This window comes from Rhea pennata, chromosome Z (genome assembly GCF_028389875.1).
Source record: "Rhea pennata isolate bPtePen1 chromosome Z, bPtePen1.pri, whole genome shotgun sequence".
NCBI classification, from domain to species: domain Eukaryota; kingdom Metazoa; phylum Chordata; class Aves; order Rheiformes; family Rheidae; genus Rhea; species Rhea pennata.
In genome coordinates this window covers 55,668,662-55,686,501 of record NC_084702.1, presented here as the reverse complement: position 1 = coordinate 55,686,501, position 17,840 = coordinate 55,668,662, and the positions used below count along the sequence as shown (strand labels likewise).

The window sequence follows — 17,840 nt, the reverse complement described above, 5'->3', positions numbered from 1 at the left end:
TGTCTTGTCATGACTTTGGAGATACAAAAGTGAGTGGTCGTACAAGGCACAGATTGTCTTGACTGCTGTCTGGCTTCATTCTCGCTTGGGAATGGAGAGAGGAGATGTGTGACACGGGTGTAGTGGAGTCGTGTAGTGGAGTCGTCCATGCAGATTTCCATAATGCATGACAGGAACAAAACCTGAGTGAGGCATGTAAAGCAGTAGTCAGCAGCAGCCACAATGGGAAAGGGTCAGTCAGAAGCACAGAGCTAAGGGGATGGTATTTCGCTAAGCTCGGATGGACTCTGATCACTGCAGCTCATCAGGATAATCCTGAAGAGGAATATTCCACATGTCCACCTGAGTGGTTTCCATTTGCCTTCTGACTTCTAGCGAACCGTCATGCACCCAGAATGGGTTTTCTTCCCTCTCCTTGACTGCACAAGAAATACTGCAAAAGGCTCTTGCTCATTTTAGTGGAGGTCTGGCTTCCCTCAATGCTTTCCTGAGAGAGGGAAATCTCTCTTAATATGGGTATAGGAATGTAGAAAAGGGCATTGAACAAAGGGATTTCTGTAGATGCAGAGAGAGTATTGTTGCAGTTGGACTAGACGGAGTGTACTTGAAAGTTTCATTTAACAGTATTTATTCTGTCAAAATTAGCCAAAAGCTTAGAGAGAAGATGATTAAGCCTCTCTTGGCATTTTGCAACAAACATTGAAGTGATTTTTTTTATTTTTTTATTTTTTTAATTTTTTTTATAGTAGAACACTTATTTTATGGTTTCAAAATGTCTTGAAATAGCCAAGGTAGAACAAAAGAGTCTGGGATTTGTTTTATAGGCATTTTGCCCCCTTTTTTTTCTCACTCTTCGCTTATCACAGACTTTGGAATTTTTTACCCGTGGAGTATTCTAAAGCTGCCACTGGGTGATCTGGGATCTTTTAAAATGTTTCCTGCAAGTGGCTTATCTGCTCAGCAGTCATTACTTTCAGCCATGTTTCTTTTTCTATACTCTCTTTCCATTACCATGTATTTTTATTTTACTGTATCTCACCCCTTCAGTGTTAGTATAAAAATTGCTTACTTTGGAAACGACCCTGGTTATCCTGTATTCAGAGCTGTTATGTTATGTTCCACAGGTCCTTTGTTCCCCTTCTGGGCTTGTCACTTCATTGTCCATTGAGGAAGATTATTTCCCTATTATTTGCTTTATCCAATGATTGCTTCCTCTGAAACTTTCCTGGAAAAACTCGTTCTGTCTCTATTGCCTCCCACAGTGTTTCATCATTTAAATGTGAGTACTTTCCTTTCTTGCATTGATTAATAATTGTCTAATATCTTGAAATACTCTCCTTTTCTTTCTTTGTGGAGTTCTGTATCTGAGCAGCCAGCTCTCAGAAGACTCATGTATTAATCCCTAGTAATCTAGGTAGTTCTACAAAGAGCCAGTCAAGAGCCAAAGGCTTGTAACAGTTCTGTTCTGGCTTTTATATCACTGTCCTATCTCAGCTCCTTCTGATGTCAAATAAATCTTTTGTCATGTCCCTGTTAATTCCTTTCACAATAGACGGTTTTGACTGGGTATTTTTTACATAGTACAGGGTTTTTCTTGCAATGCAGCATTTTCATGCTTATAAATCATAGATTATCTGCTAGTAAACATGTGACTCAGCAGCAGTAAAAGTTATGCAGGTAACATAAAGAGAAGTTTACTGTTAATTTTGTTCTGTTTTTCTGAAGTATAAGTCTATTTAATTTTTTAATGGTGTACATTTTGTAATATATGGGTTTCATGCACAGAAAGATATCATTACTTTGAGAATCAGTCTATCTAGAATTTTTTTCAGTTTATTACTGTTCTGTCCTTAACTTGTCTGTCCCACGTAGCCTGGTTTATGTAGCTTTAGGTCAAACCAAAGTCTGGGGAAGAGCAAGTTGTTTTTAATGATTGGGTTATACCCCGACTCCACTGAAATCAATAGAAGCTTTACCACTGATTCCCAGGAATTAAGCTTTCATTTGGTATGCTGAGCTGAACTATCTACCTAAAGAGATAACGTGGCTGACCAAAATATAGCTCTCCTTTTACGCCATTTCTGTATCAAGAAGAGTATAGAATATTTCATTCTCTTTCTGTGTATTTTGCTTTCTCCATACTGTGACTGTGGTCCATTGATCTGGTTATGGTGTAACCATGTTACTCATGGGACTGCAGTATTTCTGTGCTGTAATCCTCCAACACAAACACAAGCAGGGGCACTGTGCCACCTGAGACTGCAGTTGGTGTTGCGCATGCTCTGTGCAGTTGGTTAATGCAAGTGTAGTAAGTTTGATGAGTTTGGGAGATGTTGGATTTATATGCATTCCCAAATGCATCACACATCTGCTAGAGGCTTAGGGCCTTCGGGGTGTACTTGAGCACACTGTATCCACCTGTGTGTTTTGTCTGGGACTTTAGGACTTTACCTGACTAAGACTTGCTGTTCTAATGGGGCTGAGGGACATGCAGTGGTTCTGGACAAAGGCACTGTACTTGTTTTTCAGTCAGTTTTAAGCTGCCATTAGTCAGTTCTGATGATACCATCTGATTGGGTTTTGCTGTGTTGGTGCAATTCCTTTGCACAGAATAGGGCTGATATATCATCTGAGTCCTTGTGGCTGTGGTACAGCTTGAAGGTAGATATAAAAGCCTTTTGTCTTGAGAAGTCAGACAGTGTTCAAACTAGATGCCTGGCAATGGTAGTCTGGAAAGAATCTCTTCTCTTATCAAACAGGTTTCCTAAGAACTGATCTGATCTGAGGCCTCTAGCAGTAGTTAAACTGATCATTCTGCGATCTCCTACATGTTTGCGTAGCTGTGCTGGCTCCTGTTATGGATGTGGGAGGGGTGATAATTGGCAGGAGAGTAGATAAGGAAAAAAAAAAGCAGAAGTGCTTTCCTATCTGAGCATATTGTTCCATGATATGTGTTCTTCAACAACAAAGTTAGCTGAAGAAATCTCTTCCTCCTCCCCTAGTCAGTCATTCCCATTGTGCTCTGCAGCTACCACACTTTTAGTGGGCCTGACAGAACTGCTTGTGGGTTTGCTGCAAACCAGCTTGCTGAAATGGCACAGTTGAGGGCATGCAGAGCTGTGGTGTGGCAGAGAAATCAACAGCTCTGGAGAATGGCAAATGAGAACTTCTGAACCAGCTTTGCCAAGAAGAAAATGTGTTGTGAGCTACAGCTTTAAGCATTGCTAGTATAAACATTCCCATGTGCACACGGCTGCATAAGTCATGAAGAAAGCTTTTGTCCAAGGAGCACACAGTGTACAAGAGACATTTTCAGGGGCCAAGAGAGGTGAAGCAAGTTACATATAGACTCAGAGAAGATGTCAAGGCGGAACATCGACTAGTTTGGCTGACATGGGGTAGAGCTTGGGATTTATATGAAAAAGGAGTACTTGAGATTAATCTGATTCATTAGAAAGCCAGGGCTGGTGCTTTGTTGTACGTAGAGAGTCATAGCAAGAGGACTGAAAGGAATCAATGAGTTGGCATGATAGGAGAGATAGGAGAGCTGTTGCGGTCAATCAGGCAATACTGACCGACCCAAATGAGACTTGCTTTATGACAAGTATTGTACAGCAGACCACCATGATCCTTGAATATTTGCATGGTAAGATCCATGCAAAATCCAGTGTAGATGCAGATGGGTCAAGCAGGGCCTTAGTGATGAGAAGTTTAAAGAGAACTGTGCACTGATGGCTATCCCAGCAAGAAATACAAACAATTTAATGAATTCACTTTAAATGTCTCCAGAGAATTCATTTGCAAACCTTTGAGGTATGAAAGTGCTTGCTCTCAGAGTAGTTGTTAGACGTGTATTGGGCAATAGTCTTTCTAGCTTACTCAGAGTTTGGCAGGTAACTTTTTCTCATGGGTACCTGAGCTATTTTTAGATTATGCAGCTGGCATGTTTCTAAAGGCTCATTAATGAGTTAGGAATCCTCATCTCAAGAATGTGTATTTGTTCCCTTTTCAAGGCAAGCAAAACTGTCAGGAATCAACAGAAAGATTTATGAGCCTCCCTGGAAGTGGTGGGTTTTCCCGGCATTGTTCTCAGCAGGGAGAGTGTAGGAAGGGACACGCTCCTCCCTTGTGAAAGCCCTGAGGGGAAGACTTTTACAGATAGTGACTATGGGAACCAGTTCCTTAGTACTCGCCTGTCAATAAAATATTCGGTATCCCCTTTGGAATGTGCCTGCAGTCTGACCATTCCTTGGGATTTTGAAGTTTAGAAGATGATAACAGGAAATAAAAAAGCCATTGCGTTCTGGCAAGGGCAGCATGCATTCACCTCTAGGGAAATTTTTTTTTTCTTTCCCACATGCTTTGCAGAAAGTTTTGAATCAAAACTTGCTATCAACAACTCGAAAAAAGGTCTCATTCCCTGTTCTCACTGAATGGCCTTTCTTCTATGTAAGCAGTCCAAGGAAAGGAAGCGTAAATCCACAGATTTCAAGTTGAGTGAGTTCTCCTTTCTGATTTCAAGCACTTGTATGTCTGCAAAATGAATGTCTGGCAAGGCTTTATTGGATTGTTTGCTATTTTGGTGACTATGAGCCACAGTCAAGAGACTAGGACCTCACTGTGTTTGATACAGGACAAGAATAGGTTGAAAACACAACCCTGTCCCCCGGAAGTGTGCACGCTGAATATTAGACAGACAACAGATGCATATAGACAGATAAATGAGCATAATGGAGACTTTGTGGAAGCAACCTCAAAACGAGAGACAGGGGACTAAGCCCCTCCACATACCAGGACCAAGATTTTTGTATGAATCTTGACAAGGAAGAGGTTTTAAAGAGGACAAAGCAGCAGCTCTGCAGCTGTGCATGGGATATCTTCCAAGCGTGAAGGGCTGCAAGGGAGGACAGGAAAGTGGTGGTTATAAGACTGCAGTAAGAGCACAGGATGGTAGCACCATGGGAAAAGGAAGTTGGCATTAGTTCTGCTTTTTAGGATCTGATTCCCTTTTCATTCAAATGCATGGCAAAACTCTCTCTGAACTGAATGGTACCAGGCTGGAAGAGCTGAGGCCTAGGGATCCGATACCATCCATGAAGTCATTTGGTGGACCTTCCAGACATCTAGTAGGCAGTGTGTCAAGGCCTCTTGTCTGGCAAGCAGCAGCTGGCAGGCTTATTGGGGCACATCTCATTCCCATTCCTGAATTCCTGGGTGGTCGGGTCTATTGCCACATGCAAACCAGCTAGTAGAGCCTGGGTGGCTCCACACCAGCTATAGTGCATACATGCTGTTCCTTGGCAAAAGTAGCTGTGGCATTGGGAAAGGCATTAGGGCTTTAGGAGGATGGTGGGGAAGAATCTTGAAGATATTACAGGGACTGCAGGAGGGAGGGGGGTAGCTGAGGCTGCTGCCATGGGAGGCAGGGGGATATGGGACTGTACTGGGGCATTATGGTATGGTAGGAAAACTGGGAGACCCTGGGATTCTGCAGTGAGAATATAGGTGAGGTTGGTCTGGTGCGGGATGAGGGTGACCTATATGGGAGACCTATAATATTGTGTGGAGAAAAAAATCAGTAAAAGGACAGCGGCATGCCAAGGGCATTGCAACACAGGGGAAAGGGGTGAGATATATTTAAGATGGCATGACATGTATAAAAAGATGAGAAGTGATTATGAAGGATATGAGATATTGTGGAGTGTAGGAGCCAGGGAGGAAAAAGTGTGTATTATGCAAAGGATTGTATGTTGGCAAATCAAGGCACTTAATGGCCTACTCTGTATCTTTAATTGGGGTTTCTTTGAGCACTGTCCGCAGAGATTCTATTCAATCTTAGTTTGGATGCTGCCTCTAAAATAAAGTAGGGTTTCTTTCCTCATTTCAAAATAATGCTCTGCAGACTAATAGCCATGGCACAAGCCATGGGCTTTAAGGGAATGGATAACACATGCCAACCAGAACTAATCGAATTATCACTTAAAGGTTTGTTTCAATTTATCAAAAATGGTATATTCCTATCCCCTGACTCCCAGCTCCATCCTTTTCATTTGTACTTTATGAGAAATGCTAAGTTTCCATAAGACAATCTGTTTTGACTCCAGCCTAGCTGGCAGCTGGAAGTACCAGAACAATTGAAAGGAGAGAGCCTGTCCTTACAGATTTTCAGCTGATTATAACAGATTTCTGTGCCTATCTCCCTGAAAATATGAATACTTGATGGTTATTTTTTAATATTTAGTAACATGACCTGGGAGGATGAGCATATCCTCAAAGCATATCCTCAAAGATTGTGAGGTTATTATGTTACAGGCAGCCATAAAACTTACCATTTCCTTGGACTATTTTCTGTCAATTAGAGTAAAACAAACAAAAAAAAAATGAAGATGGAGCATTGCTACCAGAAGCCCTGTTCTTCAGCATAGAAAACCCACTGGTACTGGTACTGAGCCCAAGACACAACTGAAATTCTTTGCTGACTTTGACAGAGTGACAAGAGTGGAGAACTTGTCTCAGTCCCTTCCGCTCTACTCCAGATAATCACACAATTTTATTTCCCCTTCTTCATGTTCATGCTTTAATATGAACTGTGGACTTCAGCTATTAACCTTGAAGTACCCAGGTGAAAAAAAAGCTATGGCTGATTTTTTATAGACACTTGCCTTGCAAGGGGATGTCTATGTAAAATACAGTAGGAACCTGTTCTCCCAGGTAAGAGTTGCACTTTGAAATTAAAGGCATTAAATTTGGCTTGTCATCTGTCATAGCAAGATTTTATACTTTTTTAACAGCCAGACTCGTTGCTAAACATACATAATCCTGAAACATAATCTTTAATTGTGATTTATGATTACAATTAGATTTATTGTATCAAGTTGCTGTTGTAAAACCCTTTGTTTTCCTAAGAAGGTGGGGCTGTAAATATCCTGGGAAGGGGAGAACTGAAATAATATTGCAGAGTTTCTTCTAAAAGCTTTTTCATTTCAAAGCCAATTAAAAGAAATAATACAGAAAAAATTCCTACACCATAACCAAATCCCATTTAATGTTTAGTTATCTGATAGCAGTAGATAATAAAAGGAAGAAAGCTGAGCAAAAAAAGAGCTTGTAGGAGCCAGAAAAAGAAGGCACAAATTCAAGTTTTAACTGTGAGAACAAAAAAGGTTTCAGAGTGACTGTCAGCTTCCCCAGATGAGAAATGCTTAGTCTGTAAATGTTAGATACGCTGGGAAACTGAATGGATCTTTCACTCCTTCCCCTCACTTACAGAGGGTGTTGTGATAAAGTGAGATTGCCACAGATATTTTACAAAATAAATTTTTCAACGCCTCAGCCTCAGACTGTGGTTTGCAGCTGCCAAAGGTCTGGGTCATATTCAGGAGATTGTAGGAAGTCATGCAAAACGAACGTGAAAAAGAAAAACAACTGTTTTTCCAACATAAACCTTTGTAGTGCTGGTTTCATTTCAGGGCTGCCATCTTGCTATAACCCTTGGGGTAGTGGCTTGTAACGGAGTGTGTGTGCCTGTGTGGAGCAGCTTGCTGTACTGAGAGAAAACTACCAGTTAGCTGAGCAAGCAGAGCACCGGGGATGCCTGGCTTGCAGCTGAGGAAGAGGAGGTGGTGCGCCTCTCCCAGCCCGGGCACAGGGCACCTCGTTCACATGCACCTTCCTCTCTCATACCTGATACTCCCTTTTTGAATGCTCGTGCTTACGAGGCGGTTTGAAATGGGGTTGTAAGAACAGGATTTTGTCTGCTCTTCAACAGGTTTTCAGATATTTTGTGAGTAGGAGAGCAACAGAGTGGCATTTTGTAGTATGGGTCCTCTACAGACATTGTACCGGGAATAAAATTTTAGCTTATTTCTCTAGGGGAGAGAGAGGAAGGCGGTCGTTGGACCACGGACTGTGTGGGGCCAGAAGGAGATGATGGGGGAGGCTGTGCCGTCTCCTTGGCTCCTGCAAGAGCACTCTGGTGGGGATGTACCTTGACAGTGACCGTGCTGCAGTAAATTTACAGCCCTGTTCACTGGGAGGAATGAAGAGTTCAACCAGGGTTCAAGAGATGTCCTCTTGAACATGGAGAGTCAGCCAGGGCTCCCTCGGCTTTTTTAACAGGCTTTTCGAAGAGCGTTCAACTCTGAAGTGCTCTAATCGCAGGAAAAGGGCAACGGGAAACATTACCCCAGGAGAACTGCTAAGTAGGAAGGCCTGGCCTAGCAAAAGCAAACAAGACTATTTTAATTACCTGTGAGAATACCAAACACGCAAGTGGGAGGCAGATTTGGGTGGTTTGGTGGCCATTGCGGCTGCTGAAGTCCCAAAGAGGTCAGAATAGCATAGCTGGGTTTTGGCATCCTGTGCCATTTTTATGCTTAACTTTTGGGTTAAGAGAAGGTGTAATCTTTTGCTGAGCAGCTGAATACTCTGCACTCAAGCAATGTGTAAGCTGAGCCCCACAATTACAGTTCTTTCTGGTCCTTCTGTCCTTCCTCTGAGGAACAGCCTGAGGGCCTGGCATAATCATCTCCCGGCGTCTTTACTTAAATAAGCAAATACACTATTTTTTTCCCCAGGTCCAGATATTTGCTTGTGACAAGGATCCAGTGGTTATGTTAAAATAAGGATGCTATCTATTTAAGGCAAAAAAAACCCAAACAAGTCTAATTTTCCATTGGGTAATGCCGTAGACTTGTTTGCACACCGAGGGCTTAAAGGCATCCTATGCCTTTTATACTATAGCTAAATAAAATATGTGGCCCTGCCTTGAGGCATCATGACTGTAACTTGTTTTTCTTCTGGAAAGGTGTTTTCTATCCTGGCTTTGTTATAAAATGCACCCTATTTAACAATAAAAAAGCTCTTGAAAATCTAACAGTGCCATCCAAAATGATGAGCAATTTTTTTTTTGAGCTTGAGCTACAGTCTTCAAATATTTTTAAAAGAGTTTTAAAGCAGTTTACATTTCTTGGACTGCTGAGCAGGACAGGGCTCCAGAAATGAAACAGAACAATACTCCTGCCCAGTTCCATGAAACCCCTGTCAGGGCCAAAGGCTTGCGTGAATGTATTATATGAAGAAAGAGCTTTCATCTCGTACAGAGGCTTTATTGTCCTCCAGAAAGAGTTTTGGAACCGTCTGAATTTTTACTTTTTCTTTGCCCTGAGTACCCAGCCTCAAACAGCTTGTTGTGAAGCTCGGAATCCTTAATCACGACTGGTCGGGACAGACCTCTTCCTCCAATATGAGTATGAGTTGTATTAAATTGTAATGTAATCTGGGGGAAAAAAAATAGAAGCCTGCCTAAAAGGTTATCAGATCTAGTGCACTTTTAGTGGGATGAGGAGGAAACACAGCAGTGGTAAACAAATGTAAGAAACTATTGTGACTGCGGCTTAGAATCACCAGGAGACCAATTAACACCTTTTTGTTAGGATTAACTATTATGCTGTTTGCAGCAAGAGCCTGAAATTGTTACTCTCTTGTAGTTCAAAGTGTGACTACATTGCAGTTACAAGGGAAGTAGAGATCAAAGCTTCCAGAACAAATAATTACATGAAGGTAAATTCCATCTGATGTAGGAAGCTGCAGAAGCCTCCAAAGAATAGCAAATAGTTTGGCGCAGAGTGGCGTGTGGGAGGGTGAGCAATACAAAAGACGGGCTTTCAAAGGGAAAACGCCTCTCCTCAAACGATCGAGGGAATCGGCTGGTCTAAAAACCATTTAGTTATACGGGGCTGCTCTTTGCTGTGTCAGCAGCTCCATTATGCAGCTTTATTTTCTGAGCTTCATCACTCAGATGAACCAGTGCTAATACGTAGCATAACAAGTCTGCGTGGGGTCTCTTTATTCGTCTGGGAATTTTAAAGGTAATTAAGGAGGAAGAAGCCCATTGTGCTATACTTGGTGACTGTTTTATTTTCTTGATGTTGGTTCTATGCCCAGGAGAGGAGGTTGGAGGGCGGGAATAGTGGAATTCCCCTTACTGCCTCCATGTTCCTCTTGAGGCCTTTCAGTGGTAGTTTGCCAATGAGAAACTTATATTTAAATAAGTAACTCTGGAATTAATTGAAGTCTCTGCTTTGATGTAGTGTGTGCTTAGACCATATTGTCCCTAATTTAGTCTCTGAGCCTAAAGTAGAAGGGACTTTCTTTTTTCACCTAAAACACCAAATGAGCTCCAGGCCCTGAGCGACAGTTGTGGTGTCTTAGTGGTTTTCTGAGTTAATCCTTTTTTTTTTCCTTTTTTTTTTCCTGAAAAGTGCCAATGAATTGGGAAAATGAAAGTCAAAGAGTTCATAAATTTGCACTGCTTTAAAGAGCAACGACCTACGTGAGGAGAAAAAAAAAAAGAAAAATCAGATTTTCCATTCTGACAATTTCAAAGCTTAGTATTTCTTTGTTATTTGTTTTTCCCTAGTTTGACAGATGCCAAAACATATCTTTAAATAAAAAATTAAACTGACAGAAAATGTACAGTGCAAACAAAAAAATAGTCTTGCTTTGGCTAGCATATGAATGAAAATTATATAGCACAGATGTACCTGTCCTGAAAATGAAATAAATTATTAAGACCTCTATAAAAGACCCTGCAATTTCTCTCCTTCTAATTAGAGGCTGGGAACATTTAATTTTGTGAGCAGCCTCCTCCTTATTCTCTTAGGTTATAAAAGATGTATTCCTTCAAAGAGCAGGCGTCATGGAATAGTAAGTTAACACTTGAGCATGGAGTTGACTCACATGTTTTCTCTCCGCTTGCACGAAGTTGATCACTTGTGCTCCTGTGGGCCTCCTGAGGTAGATAAAATATCTGTCATACATTTAAAAATTTATTGTGTCCTAAGGGTGTTCTGGGTGATACCTGCACTGGGTTAGGAAAAATTGTGTGTTAGCTGAACTGGCTCAAAAAACTATGTGGTTTTATTCACGTTTGTTTCAATTTAGCTTACACTGGCAGGAATTAGTTTAAATGCAACTAAATAAGGTAAATTTTTAGTGATAGAGATTTGAAGCTGTTATACTAAAAAAAAATGTTGCAACATCTTAATTGGTATATTAAACTAGGTTTTAGTTGGTATATTAATTAACCTAGGTTAGTTAAACAGCTTCAAATCTCTATCTTGTAAGAGAAAAGGATTTAGGCCTAGATATCTCTCCTTCCCTATCATGGGCAATGCAGTAGTGGAGCTCACTGATTTTATATATATACATATATATGTGTGTGTGTATGTGTGTATGTATATGTATATATACACATATACATATAAAACATCGAGACTGGAACAAGGAAAGTTGTTCCTACAAAAGCAAACAATTTTCTAGGCAAGTTTTATTTCCCCCTCCCAAATTCTCCATTTTTCCCCAGCTGGAAAATCTAATGACAACATTGTCTGGCAAGTCAACATTCATCAAAATAATTTTATTTTTAGAGCCAAACGAACGCTTTCCAAGCTATTGCCCTTTGGTCTGGTCTCTTGGAGGTGCCAGGAGCATCCTGGAGTGGCTGCTGGGTTGGCTGCGGGGCTGTGTGCTGGGGGTCTGGGCACCGTGACCGAACGGCGATGCCCTGGGGTCTGCCCTGGAGCTGGGTACCTCCCTGGGGGCCTGAGGACCTGACGGTGGCCTCCTCCCTCCCTCTTGGGAAAAATGGGTCTCAGAGCTCCAGGGATCTTGTGTGGTGCTGGGAGATCTGAAGGCGTGTGTAAATTCGTGTCACGCTGATGTAGGCTGACTGTTTTGAGTAGGTTCTGAATTTCCCACCGGAGTTATTTTAAAAATCTTCCTTTTTTTCCCCCAAAGCTCTCTATTTCTGATCAGTGTGCAGCACGGAGCAGCTGTCAGTCAACGAAGTAGCGCTAACCCACCATGTCTTCTCTCCGCCGTATACAAACAGAAGGAAAAGGAAAGTGCGTGGCTGTGTGCCGGCGCGGTGTTTGCCCAGCGCAAACACGCCGTGGCTCCCGCCTGGGCCTGCTGGCCTGGCCTGGCAGCGGCGGCAGTGTCCTGCTCACCCACCTGCCCCCCGGGGACATCCCCCCTACTCAACCTAGCAGGTCCTGCTGGCCCTGGCACTGACCCTGGCCCCACTGGGCTGGCACAAGCCCTGGACCGGGAGGAGTGAGGCCGCGGGAACCGGCCCACCACGTTTCCCAGCGGACGGGCTTGTGCCCCAGTGCTGGGTTTGGGGGGGGGGGGGAGCAAAGTGCTTTCTGCAGGATTGTTGGAGCAGGCAGCAAAGGAAAGGCACTTGTACCTTCCCCTCTTCCTTGTACGCAAGGTCATTTTTAAAGCTGGCAAAACTTGTGTTTAGGTAAGGTTGATGTTTTGACATCAGCTGACAAAAGCCAGGAAACTAGCACTTTGCGCTGACCCTGGGCAACTCACTAACTCCCAAATGTTTGTTTTCACAACAGTGTGAGTTAAGGACTGAATTTAACTTATGAATTTCCTGGCTTTTGTCAGTTTGCCTTACAGCCATAACCTGGTTTGAACATATTTCTTTCTGCATTTAATATTAATGCTGGAAGTGCTATTTACAATAGCCATCTTCTAATGAGTGGGAAAGAGTACAAAGCATTTCTAGAGGGGTAACATAAAGTGTTTGAAATTGGTAACAGGCATAGAGGCTGCTGGCAATGGATCACTTATAATAAATGATCTTTTTGTTTTTACTCATTAAGAGGTCAGTTCCATAAAAAAGGAACATTTCTTACTCTTTTAGATGCTCTTATCACAAAAAAGGCTATTATTTTACTTGCTGCCTTGCAGAGGCAGAAGGGGAATTGTTTGTATCAAAGAAACTGATTATGGCCTTAAAAGACCGTTTAAAAATACAGAGTGCGTTTGTCGAAACCCTTAAAGGAGGGACTCTTGCTTGGTTCACTTTGATGAATTTAACTGCAGCTTCTCTTGATGGCTCTTTTTCCCTCTATTTGAGGTCCAAGTATAAAAGCTTGCAGTGCCCTTGGATGTTAATGGGAGGTTCATTCCTACATGAACTGGGCAAAATTCATCCTTCTCTTGAAATCAATAGAGTTACTCACAGGAGATGAATTCCCAGCAGTGAATAACTCAACCTGCACATAGTACATGATTTTTTTACACAGTAAAGAGTACTGACTTACTTGATGGCTCATCCCACTGTCTTTTGTTACATATGTGGTTGTCCAGGAATTAGAAAAATTAAAGGGAAGAGGCAGGAAAAAAACCAGATATGTGTCATTAAAAAAATACTGAAACAGGACAACTCAGAACAGCTTTGAATTATGGTTTCTCAGAAAGAGTACTGAATTCCATGGCTGCTGAATCACACACACTGAGAGCTTCCTCTGTGCCTCTGAACCAGTTCTTGGCATATTTTAGCAAGTGCTGTGCATTCACTTCCTTATGGCCTTTGCTCTCATGTGATGCATTCCTAAGATACAGGATGGCCCATGTGCTGGAGGTGCTTCCTGTGTGATTCATTCACTTTTTCATTAGATTAGCTCTTTTTTTTTTAATATGTTTTTGGTGGGAGAAGATTCCTTCTTGCCTTTGCTAAGATGGATTTAATAGAGCTGCTTTGCAGAAAAATGACTTCTGCCTCCCCTCCCAGTCAATCAAGAGGAGTTGCTTAGAAAGCTTAGAGCAATAGCCCCCTGCAGCTTGCTTACTTACTGATGCTAAATGACTTGCCCTAGTGCAGCCAACCAAGTTCCCTGACCTTCTCTGGGCTTGTTACGTGCTGCACAAATTCAACTCATGCTTTTATCTGGCACAAGCCTTACATTACAATATAATGACTTTTAATGTAGAACATTAAATGATGAACAAAGTCAACATGGCATGCCCTAGTGCTCTGATATTGACATTATTGGTGCTTGATTGTTTCAATGCAGCTATAATTTGCTGGTATTTAGGCCATCAGCCAGCTGAAGGGCTCATGCTAGAAAACATTGTGCCTGGGAGCTGGGTGAGCTGCTTTCCCTAAAGAGGAAGGCTGTGTTCTCCCAAGCAGATATCCTGGCCCATTGTGGAAGGCTGGCAGGGCAGCGAGCTGACACAGGGCTTGACATCGCCTACAAAGATTGTGCTCAGATCCTAGAGATAGAAATTGTCATTTGCTTGTTAGCCTCCTGCTGGCAGAAGCTCTGTTTCCCTTTGTTTTGAGCTAAAGGCTCCCTTTCCCTCTCTGAGGTCTTAAAGGTTTCTCCATAAGAACAAAATAATAAGAAGAAAAGGGTTTTCTAACAATGGGTAGAGTTACAAAGAAGTGAATGACAGGCCTCGGCTGCCTGACAAGCAGCTGGAGTGAGGAGCTTTTGCGTGTGCAAATAGAAATCATTGTGCTGGGTGTTTGTGGAGTTACTTATTCATTAGATCTCTTTTCACAAAGTTAATGAACTTATGCAGCCTGATCCTGCTTCTAATTTTGTTGGTGCCAGTCACAGTTCTGTGGAGTTTGAGGCAGAAGAGATCACTGGACTTCTGAGCTAATCCTGAGTGTTACAGGCCACTACATTTTACTTGCAGATGGGTGTTTGGCTGAGGTCTATATCTTTCAGATTTTCTATCAGAAAGGCATTCAGTCTTGATTTAAAAGGGCTGGAGACTCTACCCTTGCTTTGGTAGCTTGTTCCAGAGGTTAACAACCCATGTTGTTGGATACTATTTTGAGTATATCTGGCTCCATCTTTTAGCTACTATTTCTTGCTGTGCCTTTTCCCATTAGATTACAGGGTGTTTCAGCATCCAGCACTACTTACTCTAATAGTCTCTCTTAACTGCACCTTTTTTTTTTCAAATTAATTTTGTGATTCTTTGCTGCAGCTCCTCCATTTTTTCAATGTCCCTTTAAAAAGAAAGGTAGTAGAGCACTGTGCAATGTTGTAGTACATGGCTCTCAGCAGTGCTTCACACTCAATGAAAACTTTATTTTTTCTATTTACTAGCCTCTGTTTATAGGATTGCACTAACAGTGTTTGCTGCTAGGGTGAAGTAAAATCCTGCTTCTGAAGGCCTGTATGTTAGGCACTTGGGATTGCTTTAGTGCTGAGAGCTGAGGGTTTGAACAAGTGTCCCTCTCTCCTACCTTCCTATCCAGAGCAGTGTCTTCAGAGCCTGGGACTGGCAGGGGTCAGAGGCTGGTGAGCTAAACAAGGCCAAAATAAGTTTGTGTGTTTTTTTTTTTTGTTTTTTTTTTTTTTTCTCTAGTTCCACAGAGCAAGAAACTGGTTTTGGATATTCAGAAATTATCATAGTATGGAAATAACCTGGGTACTTTAGATACCCCTGCACAAAAGGCTTGCGTGATTGCAAAGTGCTGCTAGTTTTGAGAAGGCCAAAAATTTTGGCATCCTTATTACTCTAATTTTCTCAGGGTTCATGCACCTCCAACTAGGGATTTTCACTTCAAAAATGTGTATGTACTGTGAAAATTGTGTCCACACCTAGATAAAAGTGATGGAAAAGCTTTAAAGTGATCAAGAGTAACTCTCATGGATGGGCATTCATCCAGCACCTTCTAGACCTGGCATGATAATGGCTGTTTGCTGCTTCATCTCTCTGGGTCTCTGCCTTGTTTTCCTCTTGCATCATTTGTTTGTCTTGTCCTGTCATTTCAAGAAAAACCTGTACACAGGGCCTGCTAGACACTCTGTGTCCACCTATAGTGGTGATGTGGGAGGAGAACATGGGCTCCCTCTGGCATTTGGGCTGCTCACAGGATCATCAGATTTGGGATGCGCAGGGCCAAGTGCGTCAGAGGGGGTTTGAGGTGAGGACATGGGTCCTGCTCCAGAATGGCACCAGAAGAGAAACCAGTCAGGGCAGCTTAGGCGTTGTGTGCACTGGGGAGCCTTACCAATTACACTGTGGTGGTTAAATTGCTGTAGTCACACAGGCATAAAGAATGCTTCTCCCTAGTTTCTCCAACTGAGTTTCTTTCCAAAATAATATAAACTAAGACTAAAAAAAGACAAGATGTGCTTATGAGAATAGGGTTCTCCAGCTCCTGCATCAGTCTGTATTCAGGTCCAGCTTATTTTGATACAAATTTGCAGTGTAGACAAGTTCTGTGGTACAAAAGGTGCTGGAAAACAATCATCTGACACGAGGATCAATTCTTCACTCTAATTTCTTAATATTTCAAATATTGAGAAATTCAGCAAAATACTCATTTTGGAATTGGAGGAAATGCCGAAGTGTCTGAAGTAACATAGAAGGAATACTATCAATGGAGTCTTGACAGAGGTTGTATAAGTGGACTGTGTATAAAATCTTAGCAGTAGAAATATCCTAGCTGATAATGAAATGCTTAAGCTCTTATATTTTGGCATGTTAACTGGTCCATTAATTGAAATGAGTATGTTTTGATCCCTGTAGTGTCAGGAAGTGAATGATTACACTGCATAGATAGCAAGTGTTGTAGCATCTAAAGGTATGGTGTGTATAAACCCTGTGCTGGTTAGGGAAGGGTTAGCCAAAGCCAGTAAACAAGGTGAGAATATAGCTCAGCTGAGTGCTGATAGAAATGGGAGGAAGCTGAGGTAGATTATGGCTTATCAGATTCTTCTTGAGACAGTGCAGTCCTGATGTGAGGGAATCTTGTTTGTAACAGTGTGCTGGTAAGTGCTGTGAGATGTTGCTGCCAGTCATGGAAGTCTCTGAAGGGTATGGTGGTTGTTTAGCTGGGGGTGAAGCTGAGTGTTACAGGTTAGCCAATGTGAAAACTAACTGTCTGTGGCAAGAAGAGGACTTGCTTCTTTCTCTTTACCTCTCTCATGGCTGTGTATTTATTTTCTGCCTTCACTTTGCTTTGACCCCCTGGATTCCCTGTGGGGTGGTTTGTGACTCAGCCTGTGCAGTATTAACTTGGTCATCCCTCATGCCCCAGAAAGAAGAAAAGTAAATGTGTTTCTCCTGGATTAGCAAGGTGAACCAGCTCAGGAAAGACTCTGACAAGTAATGAAGGAGTGGTGGTGGGGAAAGGTAGATGCACACAGGAGTGAGAAGAGAGGGAAGAAAGCAAGTGGGTGGCAGAGGGCTCTGAGATTTGTTCAGCTGGCATAACTGCCTTAAACTTGAGATCTATGGTAAGTGGTCTCTGGGAAACATATGTACTGAGGAAAAGGATGGGGTCCAGCCCTGATCTTGATTATGTTTTTTTTCAGAAGTTAGTACCCTGAAAGGTGAGGAACTGAGGCAGGAGTCAACCAGGCACCTACATCTGTGGGCACAGTTGCTGGTGGCTGCTTATTTCAGAAGGAAAACTAAGGTAAGTGACTAAAGCCATGGAATCACAACGGGAATTTGCAGAGGCTAAGCTTGCTGTATGTGAGTTTCTGAGCTCTGTCACCAGATGATTGACGGAAGTCTTGTCTCCTGGAGCATTAGGGAAGTTGAATTGGACAGGTCCTGCTGAGGACTTTGTATGTGGCTGAAACTTTCTGTCTAGCCTTTAGGTCTTTAACCTTGCTAAAATGCTACTGCTCCTCTTATTCAAGAAATGAATATGGCTGAGTAATTTTCAAATAACATATAATCTAGGATCTCTCCTGATGTCTGTGGTGGAAAGTGGTGTAATGAAGTAGAAAGTGTACCAAAATGTTGGTATTGAAGACTTTGCATCCGTACTAAGTGCATTTTATTTATTTATTTTTATTTCAGTTTCAATCTGCTCCTGTGAGCTGAAAGCCCATTGGCGCTTGAAGTGCGCTAAATGTGCTCTTAGAACGTATCTTTCGATTTAGTTTCATCCAAAAGGAATCCAATTTGTATTCTCTGAGACAACCTGTGATGTAAATGAAAGCACTGTTAAGCGGTGATGTTTGGAATACAGTCTTTGGGATAGTTGCTTCAGA

General features: G+C 42.1%; 1 protein-coding gene across 1 annotated transcript in view; it reads left to right on the top strand.

The window, feature by feature from the left end:
• The window catches only part of ENC1 (ectodermal-neural cortex 1), a 53,854-nt gene extending 36,646 nt beyond the window's left edge, over nucleotides 1-17,208 (top strand). Inside the window, exon 3 of the mRNA XM_062599881.1 lies at nucleotides 17,151-17,208. The gene's annotated coding sequence lies outside the window, so the exon portion shown is untranslated. The remainder of the gene's footprint in view (nucleotides 1-17,150) is intronic.
• The last annotated feature ends 632 nt before the right edge of the window (nucleotides 17,209-17,840 follow it).